This window comes from Bos indicus x Bos taurus, chromosome 7 (genome assembly GCF_003369695.1).
Source record: "Bos indicus x Bos taurus breed Angus x Brahman F1 hybrid chromosome 7, Bos_hybrid_MaternalHap_v2.0, whole genome shotgun sequence".
NCBI lineage: Eukaryota > Metazoa > Chordata > Mammalia > Artiodactyla > Bovidae > Bos > Bos indicus x Bos taurus.
In genome coordinates, this window is record NC_040082.1 from 10,337,480 (window position 1) to 10,351,768 (window position 14,289).

Genomic DNA, 14,289 nt, shown 5'->3' on the forward strand with positions numbered 1-14,289 from the left:
CCATGGGGTCGCACAGAGTCAGACACGACTGATGCAACTTAGCAGCAGCAGCAGCAATGCATATATATGGAATTTAGAAAGATGGTAACAATAACCCTGTATACAAGACAGCAAAAGAGACATTGATGTATAGAACAGTCTTTTGGACTCTTTGGGAGAAGGAGAGGGTGGGATGATTTGGGAGAATGGCATTGAAACATGTATAATATCATGTATGAAACGAGTTGCCAGTCCAGGTTCAATGCACAATACTGGATGCTTGGGGCTGGTGCACTGGGACGACTCAGAGGGATGACAGATCATGTTGATATATGGCAAAACCAATACAATACTGTAAAGTTAAAAAATAAAATTAAAAAAAAATGAAAAAAAAGCGTCGAGTCAGTCTTCTAGTAGAAAACTAAAATGGAACAGGAAAGGCTAGATAATACTGAGATTTGTTCCATAAGATTTATAAATATGTTTATAGCAGTGTTTATTAAACCATTTATGACAATGAAAAAATTGTTCAAGAAGTTTAGAAGATTACATTAACAGATAAAGTATAAATATTTATTGATAAATATGATTGCATTGAAAAGCTATATTTCTTCAACTGTTTTATAATTTATTACTTTTAGAGTAACAAATTAATTTTTATATCCTGCTTTCAGTGATATTTTACTGTATTGCCTACCTTTTGTTACATTTAATACATTATATTTTGCAAATTGATGGTAACTGGTAATTCATTCATATTAATTTTTGTCATGTGTGCATTTGAAAATTATTGAAAGAGAAAAAATAAGCCATCATGCAACACAAAGCAATATGAACAAAATCTTTACATATGACTCAGGAGATTTTAAGGAAATGAACTCATAGAATAAATTCCTATATCTAAGAATACAATAAATAATACCAATTATTTAAAAGCAAGGTCTCTGTAGCTTACTCTGCAATTTATTAACCTATTGTCAGGAACAGACTAATCCTTTGATATTAATTCATGAAACTTAATTTGAATAATTCACTTGGTAATTTATTCATGAAACAGAAAGATAATAATGATGAGCTCTGCATATGTCATTCAATACTTCGATGTACTTACAAAGTAACTATGAAAATGGATAAATATTCAAGTTTTTGATCTCAAATACAGATATTTTCAAATCATTTTTAAAACTTTATAAGAGCAGTGACTGTATTCTACATAGACTATTTTAAGATAAAGTAAAAGAAAAATAATATGGAACTAAAAAAGGATTCCAGTGCTGTGACTGAACAACAAACAAAGGACTCAGAATTTCCCGAGATATGAAGCAAAATTATAATGAAAATCAAAACCATTAGACTTTTAAGAAAAGCTGAAAGTTTATATTAGGGTGATGGAACTAATAAAAGGACTCCAGCGCTCTAACTGAACCACAACAAAAAGAAGATTTAGAATTCCCCAAGATACGAAGCAAAACTATAATGAAAATAAAAACTATCAGACTTTTAAGAAAACTGGAAAGTTTGCATTAGGGTGACCTGGTCAGTTATAAAAGTAAATGAAAAGTGATGTGAATAATAAAATAGATAAAGATTATCCATGGTCAACATAGGCATGTAAATATTTCAAACTCAACAATAAGATGATGGAACAGATAACTCTCTTTGGCTTGTGTTAATTCAACATCTACAAACAAATCTAGCAATATGATTTATTATATAACTTTTCAAAAACTGAAAGGTACTAGTGAATTATAAAGACACTGAGGTATCTTCAGTCTCTATTATTCTGATCAGACTCCATAAAGACATTTTGTTGATTACCGCTGGCAGTGGACTCACTCTGTATGAGACTATTTTTAGCAGTCTTCAAAAGCAACCCAGACCTTGGCAGGATAAACCTCCCCAAAATGACTTCTTTCGCTTTGGTGTCTATGGTGTATGCTCTACTCCTTTGAGCCACACATCTCATCACTCAGCCAAGTAAATGCTTTGGAAGTTCAGAAATCAGGCCTTCGACAGACTGGGCAGTCCACCTTCAAGATTTTTGACAGTCATCAAACTAAAACCAGCTGACACAGCTGACCCACTCCCTGTTTTTGTAAATAAAGTTTTATTAGAATATAATTGTATTATTTTGTTTGCATATGGTCTACAGCTTCTTTTGTGCTATACCAGCAGTTTTAATAGTTACAATGGAACCTATATGGCTTGCAAGGATACAAAATGTATTACCTGGCCCTTTACAGAAAAAGGGCTTCCTTAGTAGCTCAGACTGTAAAGTGTCTGCTTGCACTGCGGGAGAAACTGGCTCCACCCCTGGGATGGGAAGATCCCCTGGAGAGGAAATGGCAACCCACTCCAATATTCTCGCCTGGGAAATCCCATGGACTGAGGGGCCTCGTAGGCTATAGTCCATGGGGTCTCAAAAGAGTCGGACACGTCTGAGCGACTTCACTTTCACTATTTATAGAAAAAGTGTTCTGACCTTTTCTGTATAGCACTGAGATAAACTAATTATTACTCCACTAAAACATGGATTGATTTCAAAAACAATGTTGACTAAGAGGAGCTACACACATACACACCCACACACACACAAAGTAGTCTGGCATACTGTGAGATTTTATTTAAAATTTAGTAAAGAAACAAATAAAGGATTATCCTTGGTGGGGGTGGGTTGACTAGCAGGCAAGCAGAAGCACTGCTTGTGCAATGGGAATATTCAGTTTCTTGCTTTTTTTGGCAGTTATAGAGGCATGTTTACTTTGTAAAAATGTATTGGGCTATACACATGTGATTTGTGTACTTTTAAATATGTATGTTATACTTCAGTAAAAAAAAATGAAAACAGAAAGGAAGTAAATTTTCATAGGAAAGCTTGATTCTACTCACTCAATCATATTCACAATGTGAAAATTAGTTGTAAAGGTTACCATGTATAAGAATTGACAGCATCATGAACTTGAAGGTGTTTTTCTGTGTCAAGTGCATGAGGGTTGTTTCAGCTGATAATTAGTGTGAATGCTCCATGCCTCCAGTCCCATTTCAGAAAGAGGGTACAGTGGTTAGGGTAATTGTGAAGTAATTTTTAACAAGAAATATCCTCAGCTATATGTGGAAAATCTATAGATGAAGACTAGTGCTATAATCAAGAAACATTAAGGTCATCTTTCTTGCAATTCATGACTTGTGTTACCGGACAAGCCCTTGACCCTAGGCTTCAAAGAAAAAATCTCTATAGTCACCTCTCAGGCAAACAAGAATGGAAAATCTGCAATTAAGCATTTATTCACGGGAGGAGTGACTAGACAAGGGTCTGGACTGGAAATAGCCTATGATCTTAGAGAACACAGTAAAAGAGAGAGTGTATAAGTAGGTTCTGGAACCAATGAGAAAAATACAAAATGTTACATACAGAACATACTGGATGAACAGAGAAAAACCGTTTTCCAAAGCAAATATTCTTCAATTGAGGTCATTAAGAAATTGCCATAGTTTGGGACAGAAAGTGGAGCCAAGAATATCAGTGCAAAAAAGTGAAAAGTCTTCTATAGCACACTTGTGATCTCCTCAGAACAGAATCGGCTAGGGGCACTCAACAGGCTTTAACAGTAATTTGCTTCAATCATTGCTATTAGTCAGTATCCTGCATGGCAAGAGCAAAGTATTTCTGAATACGTATTTTAGCTTTGGAAATGCATGTTCATTTTAATACTCTGATTCATGTAACTGTGGCAGCAATTTCTAAATAAGAGATGCAGACAACTAGAGGAGAAAACTACACATCCACATGATAAAGTCAGAAATATTTATAGCTCAATCATAGTTTAAGAAATCATGAAAATATCTATGCACAAAAATATTTAATTATCTCCTACTAGAAGTAATAATTTTTAAGTAATAATTTATTTTACAAATATATTACATTCTACTGTGTTCCAATTTCTATAGAAAAAGCTGCAAGGAAATACTTTCTGCACAAAAATGCCTGAATAAAGTGACAGACATGTAGCACACTGTAGCAGTTCTTAAGGCTTCTCTGTCATCATACAAAACCTAAGGGCTAAAACGTAAAAGACTAACAATTCAAAATGTTGGTGAGGATATAGATCAAATGGAATCCTTATGTGCTGCAGCTGGGAATGTAAATTGTCGTTTTCTTTTAAATATACATTTACACTATATTTTGCAATTATTGACAGTTTTCGTTAAAATATATGCTCTTAAGAGTATACTCATAGCAGCATTAATCATAAGAGCTAACACTGCAGCTGCTGCTGCTAAGTCACTTCAGTCGTGTCCGACTCTGTGTGACCCCATAGACGGCAGCCCACCAGGCTCCCCTGTCCCTGGGATTCTCCAGGTAAGAACACTGGACTGGGTTGCCATTTCCTTCTCCAATGCATGAAAGTGAAAAGTGAAAGTGAAGTCACTCAGTCGTGTCTGACTCTTAGCGACCCCATGGACTGCAGCCTACCAGGCTCCTCCATCCATGGGATTTACTAGGCAAGAGTACTGGAGTGGAGGGAGGCGCCAAGATGGCGGAGGAGTAGGACGGGGAGAACACTTTCTCCCCCACAAATTCATCAAAAGAGCATTTAAACGTCGAGTAAATTCCATAAAACAACTTATGAATGCTGGCAGAGGACATCAGGCACCCAGAAAAGCAACCCAACTCTTCGAAAGGAGGTAGGAAAAAATATTAAAGACAATAAAAGAGACAAAAGAGGGAGGGACGGAGTTCTGTCCCGGGAAGGGAGTCTTAAAAAGAGAGAAGTTTCCAAACACCAGGAAACCTTTTCACTGCCGAATCCGTGCCAAGCTTTGGAAGCACAGAGGGTAACATAACAGGGAGAAAAAATAAATAAACAATTAAAACTCGCAGATTGCGAGCCCTACGGTAACTCCCCCAGCGGAGAAACAGCGCAGACGCCTGCATCCGCCACTAGTAAGCAGGGGCTGGGCAGGGAGGCGCGGCGCGGGCTGCATTGCTGTGAGTAAGAATCTGGCCTGAATACCCTGAGCACTATCTGAGCGAAATAATTTGGGCTAGCAAACCAGACTGTGGGATATCTACCATGCGAAAAGCCAGCCCTAACCTAAGACACCGCCAGCCCGCTCACGGAACAAAGGACTAAACAGAGATAGCCGGCTGCAGACCTTCCCCCTCCGGTGACAGGCAGCCAGAGCCGGAAGGGGGCAATCGCAGCCCCAGAGAGACATTTTCTATATAACTGGCTTCTTTGCTAACTAAAACTTATTGGGGGTCTGGACGGTCAACATCTGCCTGAGAAGGTGCGCCGGTTTTACACCCAGATAACCGAGTGGCGGGGAGGCGATAAGTCGCAGCATTGGCGCTCGCCAAACACCTCATCACCTGAGCTGCTCGGACCTGGGAAGAGCACAAAACGCAGGCCCAACTGAGTCTGCGCCTCTGAGGACTACCTGAGTGCCTGAACCTGAGCGGCTTGGACCTGGGAGGTGCATGCAACCCAGGCCCAGCCTCGGATTGTTCCCGGCGGAACAACCTAGAGCCCGAGCAGTGTGGGCAGGGAGGCTACATGCGCCGTGAGTGGGGGCAGACCCAGTGTGGCTGAGGCACTGCGAGTGCACGCCAGTGTCATTTGTTTGCAGCATCCCTCCCTCCCTCCCCACAGCGCGACTGAACAAAGAGAAGAAATACAGCTCCACCCACCAGAACACCAACACAAGCTTCCCTAACCAGGAAACCTTGACAAGCCACCTGTACAAACCCACACACAGCAAGGAAACGCCACAATAAAGAGAACTCCACAAACTGCCAGAATACAGAAAGGACTCCCAAACTCAGCAATTTAAACAAGATGAAGAGACAGAGGAATACCCAGCAGATAAAGGAACAGGATAAATGCCCACCAAACCAAACAAAAGAGGAAGAGATAGGGAATCTACCTGATAAAGAATTCCAAATAATGATAGTGAAATTGATCCAAAATCTTGAAATTAAAATGGAATCACAGATAAATAGCCTGGAGACAAGGATTGAGAAGATGCAAGAAAGGTTTAACAAGGACCTAGAAGAAATAAAAAAGAGTCAATATATAATGAATAATGCAATAAATGAAATTAAAAACACTCTGGAGGCAACAAATAGTAGAATAACAGAGGCAGAAGATAGGATTAGTGAATTAGAAGATAGAATGGTAGAAATAAATGAATCAGAGAGGATAAAAGAAAAATGAATTAAAAGAAATGAGGACAATTTCAGAGACCTCCAGGACAATATTAAACGCTACAACATTCGAATCATAGGGGTTCCAGAAGAAGAAGACAAAAAGAAAGACCATGAGAAAATACTTGAGGAGATAATAGTTGACAACTTCCCTAAAATGGGGAAGGAAATAATCACCCAAGTCCAAGAAACCCAGAGAGTCCCAAACAGGATAAACCCAAGGAGAAACACCCCAAGACACATATTAATCAAATTAACAAAGATCAAACACAAAGAACAAATATTAAAAGCAGCAAGGGAAAAACAACAAATAACACACAAGGGAATTCCCATAAGGATAACAGCTGATCTTTCAATAGAAACTCTTCAAGCCAGGAGGGAATGGCAAGACATACTTAAAATGATGAAAGAAAATAACCTACAGCCCAGATTATTGTACCCAGCAAGGATCTCATTTAAGTATGAAGGAGAAATCAAAAGCTTTTCAGACAAGCAAAAGCTGAGAGAATTCTGCACCACCAAACCAGCTCTCCAACAAATACTAAAGGATATTCTCTAGACAGGAAACACAAAAATGGTGTATAAACTTGAACCCAAAACAATAAAGTAAATGGCAACGGGATCATACTTATCAGTAATTACCTTAAACGTAAATGGGTTGAATGCCCCAACCAAAAGACAAAGACTGGCTGAATGGATACAAAAACAAGACCCCAACATATGTTGTCTACAGGAGACCCACCTCAAAACAGGGGACACATACAGACTGAAAGTGAAGGGCTGGAAAAAGATTTTCCATGCAAATAGGGACCAAAAGAAAGCAGGAGTCACAATACTCGTATCAGATAAATTAGACTTTAAAACAAAGGCTGTGAAAAGAGACAAAGAAGGTCACTACATAATGATCAAAGGATCAATCCAAGAAGAAGATATAACAATTATAAATATATATGCACCCAACATGGGAGCACCGCAGTATGTAAGACAAATGCTAATAAGTATGAAAGGAGAAATTAACAATAACACAATAAAAGTGGGAGACTTTAATACCCCACTCACACCTATGGATAGATCAACTAAACAGAAAATTAACAAGGAAACACAAACTTTAAACGATACAATAGACCAGTTAGACCTAATTGATAGCTATAGGACATTTCATCCCAAAACAATGAATTTCACCTTTTTCTCAAGCACACATGGAAAAAAAAAAAAAAAACAGCTTACTTGAAAAAAAAAAGCATTTCAATGAAATAGCAGTAAATAGAAATTATGATTCCTCTTTCTATGAAATGTCAAACATTAGAAAAAAATAAAATAAAATTGTATGTGTGAAAGCATTTCATAGACCATAGAGCTCTCTGTAAATATCACAAAAAAAAAAAGTGGTAAAAAAAAAAAGATCTGAGCAGAAATAAATGAAAAAGAAATGAAAGAAACAATAATAAAAATTAATAAAACTAAAAGTTGGTTCTTTGAGAAAATAAACAAAATTTACAAGCGTTTAGACAGACTCATAAAGAAAAGAAGAGAGAAGAATCAAATCAATAAAATTAGAAATGAAAAAGGAGAGATTACAACAGACAATGCAGAAATACAAAGGATTATAAGAGACTATTATGAACAACTATATGGAAGTAAAATAGATAACCTGGAAGAAATGGACAGATTGTTTGAAAAGTTCAATCTTCTAAGACTGAACCTGGAAGAAATAGAAATTATGAACAATCCAATTACAAGCACCAAAATTGAAGCTGTCATCAAAAATTTCCCAAAAAACAAAAGCCCAAGACCAGATAACTTCACAGGAGAATTTTATCAAACATTTAGAGAAGAGCTAATGCCTATCCTTATAAAACTCTTTCCAAAAATTGCAGAGGAAGGAACACTTCCAAACTCATTCTACAAGGCTAGCATCACCCTAATAAAAACAAAAACCAGACAAAACAACACACAAAAAGAAAACATCATACCAATATCACTGATGAATATAGATGCAAAAATTCTCAACAAAATTTCTACAAACAAAATTCAGCAACACATCAAAAAGCCCATACACCATGATCAAGTTGGGTTTATTCTAGGAATTGAAGGATTCTTCAATATATGCAAATCAATCAATATGAAACACTCTATTCACAAATTTAAAAATAAAAACCATATGATCATCTCAATAGATGCAGAAAAAGCCTTTGACAAAATTCAGCACCCATTTATGAATAAAACTCTTCAAAAAATAGGCATAGAAGGAACCTGCCGCTGCTGCTGCTAAGTCGCTTTAGTTGTGTCCGACTCTGTGTGACCCCATAGATGGCAGCCCACCAGGCTCCCCCGGCCCTGGGATTCTCCAGGCAAGAACACTGGAGTGGGTTGCCATTGCCTTCTCCAGTGCATGAAAGTGAAAAGTGAAAGTGAAGTCGCTCAGTCGTGTCTGACTCCTAGCGACCCCATGGACTGCAGCCTACCAGGCTCCTCTGTCCATGGGATTTTCCAGGCAAGAGTACTGGAGTGGTGTGCCATTGCCTTCTTCAAGAAGGAACCTACCCCAATATAATAAAGGCCATATATGATAAGTCTACATCAAACATTATTCTTAATGGTGAAAAACTGAAAACATTCCCCCTAAGATCAGGAACAAGACAAGGGTATCCACTTTCACCACTATTACTCACATAGTTCTGGAAGTCCTAGCTAGAGCAATCAGAGAAGAAAAAGAAATAAAAGAAATTCAGATCAGAAAAGAGGAAGTCAAGCTCTCACTGTTTGCAGGTGATATGATAATGTACATAGAAAACCCTAAAGATAGTATCAGAAAATTACTAGAGCTAATCAGTGAATTTAACAAAGTTGAAAAAAAAAAAAAAAGAGTACTGGAGTGGTGTGCCATTGCCTTTTCCGAACACTGCAAAAACAAAGGCAAAATGAAATAGCAGTTGTTCATTACCAAGAGAATAGATAAATGAAGTATGACTTAACCATACAATGAAATAGTGCTTAGCAGTATAAAGGAATGAACGTCTGATGAGTGAGTTTCAAGACCTCAAGACATAATTTTGAAAGAAAGAAATGAAACAAGAGAAAAAAAGTAAAACTAGTTATTGGTTGTAGAGATTATAAAGTTGCTGCTTCTGGGTGGACAAGGTTGGGAGACACATTGAGGAAAAATCCAGGGTAATGCAAATAGTCTATATTTTCTTTTGCACGGAAGTTATTTCAGTTCAGTTCAGTTCAGTCAGTCATATCCAACTCTTTGCGACTCTATGGACTGCAGCATGCCAGGCTTCCTTGTCCATCACCAACTCCTGGAACCTGCTCAAATTCACATCCACTGAGGCAGTGACGCCATCCAACCATCCCATCCTCTGTCGTCCCCTTCTCCTCCTGCCTTCAATCTTTCCCAGCATAAGGGTCTTTTCTAGTTAGTAAGTTCTTTGCATCAGGTGGCCAAAGTATTGGAACTTCAGCTTTAGCATCAGACCTTCCAATGAATGTTCAGGACTGATTTCCTCTGGGATAAACTGGTGGGATCTCCTTGCAGTCCAAAGGACTTTCAAGAGTCTTCTCCAACACCACAGTTCAAAAGCATCAACTCTTTGGTGCTCAATTTTCTTTATGGTCCAACTCTCACATCATACATGACTACCAGAAAAACCATAGCTTAGACAAGACAGACCTTTGTTGGCAAAGTAATGTCTCTGCTTTTTAATATGCTGTCTAGGTTGGCCATAGCTGTTCTTCCAAGAAGCAAGCGTCTTTTAATTTTATGGCTGCAGTCATCATCTGCAGTGATTTTGGAGACCAAAAAGATAAAGTTTGTTACTGTTTCCATTGTTTCCGCATCTATTTTCCATGAAGTGATGGGACTGGAGGCCAAGATCTTAGTTTTTTGAATGTTGAGTTTTAAGCCAAGTTTTTCACTGTCTTCTTTGATTTTCATCAATAGGCTCCTTAGTTCCTCTTTGCTTTCTGCCATGAGGGTGGTGTAATCTGCATATCAGAGATTATTGATATTTTTCCCAGCAATCTTGACTGCAGCTTGTGCTTTATCCAGCCCAGAATTTCACATGATGCACTCTGCATATAAGTTGAATAAGCAGGGTGACAATATACAGCCTTGACATACTCCTTTCCCAGTTTGGAACCAATCCATTGTTCCATGTCCAATTCTAACTGTTACTTCTTGACCTGCATACAGATTTCTCAGAAGGCAGGTCAGGTGGTCTGGTATTCCCTTCTCTTAAAGAATTTTCCACAGTTTGTTGTGATCCACACAAAGTCTTTGGCATAGTCACTGAAGCAGAAGTAGATGTTTTTCTGGAGCTCACTTGCTTTTTTGATCATCCAGTAGATGTTAGCAGTTTGATCTCTGCTTCCTCTGCCTTTTCTAAATTCAGTTATTTGGGGCTATGCAATTGCCAATCTTATCAACCTTAACACAAGACTTATGCATTTTATTGCTTGAAAACATATCATGATTAAAAAGAAACTATAAGTTTTCCACTGTTTGGAATATAAGTGCACTATTTTATCCTTTTTGGAGAGGAGTATGGATCAACAAGGAAATCTCATTGATTCCTATAGCCATGTTCATTTATTTTAAAGCTCCCAGAAGAGGCCTAGTTCAGGCTTTATGTCTAGTTTCTTCCAGATATGATACCCCAGAAAGGACAGCTACAATGGAAATATAATTAAATTATTCCCTTGAGATGAATTGAAAAAAAAAAGCTTTTTTTTCCTTGAGAGCTGATGGAAGGTTTATTACTTAACTTTACTTACTGTTGTTAGCTATTGTAAAGAAATATTGCCCTATTTTAGTGTTCAACAGTCTGTAAAGGTTTCAAGGTTGGGGAATAATTCTATCAGCCATATTTAGTTTCTCAATATAAGTTGGCCATATGCCAGAATTATATCATTCAGGTGTTCTTTATTGGCAAATCATTTTGATATATCTTTGTAATCTATTAAAAGAAAAGGGAGTGTTGCTTATGGACAGAAGGAGAAAGTTGTTTCTATGAGATTTCTATTTTCTGTCTCAGTCATTATGGAAGTTTCTCAGCTGATAAATATTTTGAACTTCACCCAGCATGTAAAAACCTGATGTTATAAATAATGAGTCAAGCAGGTAATGGACTTTGGATGGAGATTTTTTAAAAGTAAAATCCAGTATATCTAGATGAATTCCATTCAGTTCAGTTCAGTTCAGTCACTCAGTCGTGTCCGACTCTTTGTGACCCCATGAATCACAGCACGCCAGGCCTCCCTGTCCATCACCAACTCCCGGAGTTCACTCAGACTCACGTCCATCGAGTCAGTGATGCCATCCAGCCATCTCATCCTCTGTCGTCCCCTTCTCCTCCTTCCCTCAATCCCTCCTAGCATCAGAGTCTTTTCCAATGAGTCAACTCTTCGCATGAGGTGGCCAAAGTACTGGAGTTTCAGCTTTAGCATCATTCCTTCCAAAGAAATCCCAGGGCTGATCTCCTTCAGAATGGACTGGTTGGATATCCTTAAAGTCCAAGGGACTCTCAAGAGTCTTCTCCAACACCACAGTTTAAAAGCATCAATTCTTTGGCACTCAGCTTTCTTCACAGTCCAACTCTCACATCCATGCATGACCACAGGAAAAACCATAGCCTGGACTAGACAGACCTTTGTTGGCAAAGTAATGTCTCTGCTTTTCAATATGCTATCTAGGTTGGTCATAACTTTTCTTCCAAGAAGTAAGCGTCTTTTAATTTCATGGCTGCAGTCACCATCTGCAGTGATTTTGAAGCCCAAGAAAATAAAGTCTGACACTGTTTCCACTGTTTCCCCATCTATTTCCCATGAAGTGATGAATTAATGGGATCCAAAAATATGTTGTATATTAAAGACTACAAAAATTTAAATAGTATCAAACTTGAGCTCTAATCACTAATTCTAAACTGGTGACCACCTTTGTGAAAAGTGTCTTTAGGTCCCTTTGAAATGGATTTCAATTCTGGCTGAGCTTTAGAGAAACACAGAAAGTTTTTAAAAAATTTGTATATATCCATCTCATTCTACAATAGCAATTTCAAGGAGCAGGGCCATAGTTAATTTTAATTTTAAAAGATCTTCAAGGAACTTGCCTTGTGGTCCAGTGGTTGGGGATCTGTATTTTCAACGCAGAGGGCACAGGTTCAATGCCTAGTCTGGGAACTAGGATTCCATGTGCCACATGGCACAGCCAAGTGGTAAAACAAATTTTAAACAAAGAGTAAAAGATCCCCAAGGAGTTGTGATATGCAGTCAGGCTGTAGAACCCTGGGTATCTCTGAGGGCCTTTGAACCATCAATTCTCATTCCCAACTTAAAGATAAAGGGGATAAGTTTCGGACACGGCAATAGTTAGATCTGAAATTTCTGATTATTATTTAAGAATCCTAGGTCTTGTTTTCCTCATATTCAAAATGAAATCATTAAACCTGTTGGGTTTCCTCTCTAGATCTAAATTTCTTTCATTGTCTTTATGTATGTGTGATCTCCAATGAGAGGTAAATTTGTTTAGCTTCTTTTCAGCCTTCCTTTCATTTTGTTACTGACTTAGCTTACTTTTTTTGCAAAAACGCTCTCTGTCTTTTCAAGGAGAGGACAAGAAAAGAACAATTAATCAAGAGTAAGTCCCTTTGCATAGAGGGTCTGCTTTCAGGTTTTCTAACTAGCAGAAGTAAAATAAAATGTCTAAATATACTGAATGTGTCTCTGTTACTCTGCCTGAAACTATTACATTTTGCTTAAGATAGTTCCAGATTAAATTTGGGAATGCTCCCCATTTTTGTTTGGGTTTTGTTACCACATAGAAGAGTTAAATGCTGAAGTTATGGCTTAAATTCAAAAATACAGCTTAGTTCTGTGTTTCCTGGTATTTGCATCATTGATGAACAGTGGCTTTCAAAGGCAGGAATTAAGCAATATCATCTGTAGAGGGCTTGACCACATGTTTGAAGGATATTTCTTATGGCAGCATTGTTGAGAAACCTTCTGTAAATCCTTTCATATGAAAACAGATAGGAGAAGCAAAAGCAAATCAGAGAACTATATTAGTAAGAGAATATGTTAAAACCATGGTAAAGAGAGCCAACAGAAGGAAAAAAACTGAATCCACAACAACCCAAAGACAGTGATGTCTTGATAGAAATAGATGTGACCATATTTCTACCAAAAAAAAAAAAGTCAGAAAAGAGCAGAAGTGTGAGGCCATGGATTCCTCACTAGAAATATTCAGTTTGGTAGTATTGCCTATTACGTTCTCAAAGAAATGGCTTTTTAAATAATCCCAATTTTATGTGTATAATATTTTGGATTTGGGTTCCTTCCTTTGAAGGACCATTGTTAAAATGTAATAAAACAAAAGCCAAGTAAATTAGATGGCAATATTACGGTTATCAGTGGGAACTCAGAAAAAAAGCAAATTTAAATATTATAATTTTAATGTGAAATTTTAAGTTAAAAATTGTATTGATTTACTTAGAAAACGTTTTATTTTACATGCTTACTTTTGGTTTTCCTCTATATGTTCGTGCTTTCTCAGTCCTCTCTTACCATTGTTCTAGACCTTGAACATATGAGGACATTTGTCAGGTTTCACAGCAATCTCTCCAGGAGGCTCGAACATCAGATATATTCTCTCACTATTCGGTCTGTCTGATTCTAGGAAGAAAATCTTAAGACTTTATTATTTCATATGCTTACATAGGTGAGAAAACTAGCGAGAAAAAAATAAATCCCTCACTGATGAATCTACTCAGGATTATTAACATCAAAAATGAAAAGCAAATATTTTATCAATATCAACAAAATTATGTAGTTTTACAATCAGTAAATATAATGTTGATTGTATCAAAATGTTCTGTATATTGCTTTGTTAGAAAATGTGTAAAAGCTTTATTATTGATCTGTTGTATTATAAAAGTTTCTGTGTCAACATTAAATTTCCTTACAGTGTCATCAGGTCACAAATCAGTGTTTCCTTCCCTTGGTACTAAAATTAATCTTGTTCTTATGCAGTGTGATATTGGTAAGAAAAAGAAACTTGCACAACCATTTTGTAACTCCGTTCCTTTAAATTTGGTTTAATTAAC